Genomic DNA, 5231 nt, shown 5'->3' with positions numbered 1-5231 from the left:
CCCGCCAGAAGAGCTACTATGATAGTAAGAACCGTGATTTGGCTTTCGAGATCGGAGATCATGTTTACCTCCATGTCTCTCCTATGAAAGTTACTCGTCGCTTCGGTATCAAAGGGAAGCTTGCCCCTAGATACGTGGGACCTTTCAAGATTGTCAGCAAGAGAGGCGACCTCGCCTATCAACTCGAGCTTCCTTCAAACTTTGCAAATGTTCATGACGTGTTCCATGTCTCTCAGCTTCAAAAGTGCTTCAAGACTCCTGACCGCACAGTCAACTTCGAGGACATTGAGCTCCAAGAAGATCTCTCTTATCGTGAGCACCCAGTTGCTATTCTTGAAGAGACTGAACGCAAGACTCGCAACAAGTCAATCAAATTCCTCAAACTCAAGTGGTCGCACCATTCCGACCGTGAAGCTACCTGGGAACGCGAGGATCACCTCCATTCTGAGTACCCGGCGTTCTTTCAGTCCTAGATCTCGGGACGAGATCTTTTCGTAGTGGTGGAGTGTTGTAACACCCCGGATATAACTTCCCTATTTGTACTCCAACTCTTGCCGTTTCCGGCGTTAAGTTATATTTATTTCTTGGGTTCAGGTCTTTGTCTCCGTGTGTTGTTGCCTTTGTCATGCATCTCATATCATGTCATCATGTGCATTGCATTTGCATACGTGTTCATCTCATGCGAGCATTTTCCCCGTTGTCCGTTTTGCATTCCGGCGCTTCGTTCTCCTCCGGTGGTCATTTCTAGCTTTCTTTCGTGTGTGGGGATTAAACATTTCCGGATTGGACCGAGACTTGCCAAGCGGCCTTGGTTTACTACCGGTAGACCGCCTGTCAAGTTTCGTATCATTTGGACTTCGTTTGATACTCCAACGGTTAACCGAGGGACCGAAAAGGCCTCGTGTGTGTTGCAGCCCAACACCCCTCCAATTTGGCCCAAAACCCACCAAACTCTGCTCCATGTCCTAGAGCGTTCGATCACGATCGCGTGGCCGAAAACCGCACCTCATTTGGGCTCTCCTAGCTCCACTTATGCCTATAAATAGACCCCCCGTTTTTCGGATCTCTCTCCCTCTCCGAAACCCTAATTTTCACCTCGCGCGGCCGGACATGTCCGATCCGGCCGGACGCACCGCCGCCGACGCCCGCAGCCACTGAGCGGCTGCCACGTGGGCCTCCCGCCGCCACCCACCGCTCGGGCCCGTGGCCGGCCCCCGCGCGGCCCGAGCCGCCGTCAGCCGCCGCCAGCGCAACGCGCCGGCCCCGCCGCCTCGTTCGCCCGCCGCCCCGCTCTACCACCGCGCCGGCGCCGCCTGCCACCGACGCCGGCACCGGCCACCGTCGCGGCTGCCACCGGTGTCCGTCGCCCCGTCCACCGGCGCCGGCCACCGCCCTCGCCCGCGCCGCCCCGCGCCTACGCCCCGGCCGCCACACTCCATCGCCCTTCCCTCGTCGCCGGCCTTCGCTCCGGCCACCGCGCTCCTCTGTTCCGGCGAAGTCTCCGGCGTGCCTCGGTTTCCGTGTCGCTACAGTAAACCCTAGATCCAGATCTGGGGTAGTTTTTTCACTAAGTCCCTAGATTTTTTTACTCCATATGCTCCTGTTTGAGGCCCCGTAACTTTGCATCCGTAGCTCCGATTTGGACATATAGTATATCAAAATGTTTGCCTCGATGAGTACATCATTTAATTCCATTGCATCATTTTCATTTGAGCTCATCTTGATGCCCGAAATGCTGTTAGAATGAGGCTTCGTGAGTTAATTGTCAGATCTGCTAGTTCATCTTAGACTTTTGTCATTTTTGCCATGATTATTGTGTGCATGATATGCCTGTGAGTCCTTAATATGTTTTGTTAAGAATTTTGTTATCTTTCCAGAGGTGCAACCCATGCATTTTTAGGATGTGTGTGGTGACTTGTGCAAGCTTGCAAAGTGAGGCACCCGGTAAATCAGTTTTCAGGGACTTAGTAATTTCACTAAGTCTGGGATTATTTAGTTCATGATGCAATATGTTCAGCTTGTTTCCTAGTGATCCGTGCCTCTTTTGAGGATGATCAGTAAAAGAGTTTTGTTAATCATGTTATGCTCTATACATCCGTGTCTTTAATTGCAATTTTGGAGCACCCTAGCTTGAGTCAGTCGAGCTCTACTTTTGCTTCATGGTGAATCTGGGCAGATCGTCAACTTGTTTGCGATTTTGCCGATGCTATTGTAGTTGATCCGTGCATGCTATGCCATTGTTCTTGCCATGTATAGCTAGCATTTTGCTCCTTCTTAATGGATGTATGCTTTCCTTGCCATGACTTGCACCGTAGTGAGTGCATCGAGCTCGTTTACATGCCTTCGTGAGTTATATTTCAGCATGTCTCAGTTTTCACTAAGTCTGAAAACTGATTGTGTTTTAGCTATGTTCGTGTGCCCGTTAGTATATTTTGTGAACCCTTTTGGCCCCAGGTCACTTTGGGTCTTTTGTTAAGCTTGTTGAGTAGCTCCATGCCATGTTCTTACTTGTCTTAATCAGGTCATGTATCATGTTGTTTTGCTGCTCCGAAGAGGGCTTCACGATCTGAAATTTCAGACAAGTGTTAATTTCACTAAGTCTGGAATCTGTTTTGCATTTGCGTTTTTTCCATGCTTGTTTGAACCTCATAATGGATGAATTGGCCATGGCTCAGTGCTAGTCTTTTGTTAAGCATCTTGTGTGCATCCCTGCCATGCATTTTGTTGTCATGTTTGGGTGCTGTAGCATGTTCATCTCATTGCATTTAGATGTCTACTTGCTGTAAATCGTAGACCGGTGTCATTCTTAAAACACTTGCCATTTCCAAACCGTAACTCCGATTCCGGCGTTCTTTATATCGTTTTCAAGCGATTTCATCTCATCTTTCCAGTGGCACACTTGGATTTCCAAGTTGAGGCCAGGTCCATGCATTTCCTGTCATATCTTACATTTTGCATCCCGCATCGCATCCCGCATAGCATATCATCATTTCATCATATTGCTTGGTCTTGCACGTTGTTGATTGTATCCTTGTTGCTTGTTTGTCTTGTTTGGGTAGAGCCGGGAGACGAGTTCGCTAACGAGGAGCCCGTTGAGTTTGCTCTTGAGGATCCGGTCACATCTGACAACTATGCAGGCAAGATGATCATACCCTCGAAATCACTACTATCTTTGCTATGCTAGTTTGCTCGCTCTTGCTATGCCAATGCTACGATGCCTACCTTTTGCTCGTCAGCCTCCAAAATTGCCATGTTGAAACTCTAACCCACCATTGTCCTAGCAAACCGTTGATTGGCTATGTTACCGCTTTGCTCAGCCCCTCTTATAGCATTGCTAGTTGCAGGTGAAGATTGGAGCCGTTCCTTGTTGGAACATTTACTTACTTGTTGGGATATTATTATATTGCTATGTTATCTTAATGCATCTATACACTTGGTAAAGGGTGGAAGGCTCGGCCTCTCGCCTAGTGTTTTGTTCCACTCTTGCCGCCCTAGTTTCCGTCATATCGGTGTTATGTTCTCGGATTTTGCGTTCCTTACGCAGTTGGGTTATAATGGGAACCCCTTGATAGTTCGCCTTGTTTAAAGCTTTTACAGCAATGCCCAACCTTGGTCTTACCTTTTGCCACCTAGCCTCTTTTTCCCTCGGGTTTCCGGAGCCCGCGGGTCATCTTATTTAACCCCCCCCCCCCCCGGGCCAGTGCTCCTCTGAGTGTTGGTCCAAACTAGAGTCATGTGCAGCGCCCCCTCGGGGAAACTCGAGGTTTGGTTTTAGTTGTATGGAGCGCTCATCTGAGTGTGCCCTGAGAAAGAGATATGTGCAGCTCCTATCGGGATTTGTCGGCACATTCGGGCGGTGTTGCTGGTCTTGTTTTAACCTGTCGAAGTGTCTTGAGTTACCAAGATGCCGAGTCTGATCGGAATGTCTTGGGAGGAGGTCTATTCCTTCGTTGACCGTGAGAGCTTGTCATGGGCTAAGTTGGGACTCCCCTGCAGGGATTGAACTTTCGAAAGCCGTGCCCGCGGTTATGGGCAGATGGGAATTTGTTAATGTCCGGTTGTAGATAACTTGAACCTTAATTAATTAAAATGAATCAACTGAGTGTGTTACCGTGATGGCCTCTTCTCGGCGGAGTCCGGGAAGTGGACACGGTGTTGGAGTAATGTTTGCGCAGGTTGTTCCTCTAGTTTCTCGCTCGCGCTTTGCCTCCTCTTCTCGCTCTCTTTTGCGAATAAGTTAGCCACCATATATGCTAGTCGCTTGCTGCAGCTCCACATAAATTTGCCTTGCCATTCCTGTAAGCTTAAATAGTCTTGATCGCGAGGGTGCGAGATTGCTGAGTCCCTGTGGCTCACAGATTACTATTACACCAGATGCAGGTCCAGGTGATTCCGCTCCAGGTGACGAGTACGAGCTCAAGTGGGAGTTTGACGAAGACTCTCAGCGATACTACATGTCTTTTCCTGACGATCAGTAGTGGTGCCTAGTTGGGGTTTGATCGGGACCGTTGTCGCATGTTGGGTTTTCTTCTATTTTGGCGCCGTAGTCGGGCCATGAGTGTTTTGGATGATGTAATGTTATTTATGTACTTGTTTGACGTGGCGAGTGTAAGCCAACTATGTTCTCCCCTTATTATTCATATTACATGGGATGTTGTGAAGATTGCCTAACTTGCGACATATGCCTTCAATGCGATTATGTCTCTAAGTCGTGCCTCGACACGTGGGAGCTATAGTCGCATCGAGGGTGTTACACCCACTTAACAGTACGGTGGTTCCTATGACTCAACAAAGAAGAAAAAGAACGCCGAAACAACTAAGTCTTCATGCTCCGTAGTCTTCATGCGATGTCTTCTCTTGTCATAGTCTTCAATGTGAATGTCTTCACATACCACCTTTGACTTCAATGTCTTCATTCATTTTTAGGGGTCATCTCTGGTAGGAAAACCGAATCAATGAGGGACTTCTACCTGTGTTATCCGGCAATTCTCACAAACACATTAGTCCCTCAACTAGGTTTGTCGTCAATACTCCAAAACCAACTAGGGGTGGCATTAGATGCACTTACAAAGGCCCTCGTCCGAAAATGGTGATCCGAACACAGGGCACAGTTCTTGGTCGATCCAAGGTGACTAGTTGAGATGGTGACGAAGATGCCGAAGTCGCAGTTGATCTGTAGGCGAGCCATCTATCTTTTGCCGAACACACATCGGAACTCTCAATGAAAGCAC

This window comes from Triticum aestivum, chromosome 5A (genome assembly GCF_018294505.1).
Source record: "Triticum aestivum cultivar Chinese Spring chromosome 5A, IWGSC CS RefSeq v2.1, whole genome shotgun sequence".
In the NCBI taxonomy this organism is placed as follows: Eukaryota; Viridiplantae; Streptophyta; class Magnoliopsida; order Poales; family Poaceae; genus Triticum; species Triticum aestivum.
The sequence above is the reverse complement of the archived record's forward strand: the minus strand, read 5'-3'. Positions refer to the sequence as shown.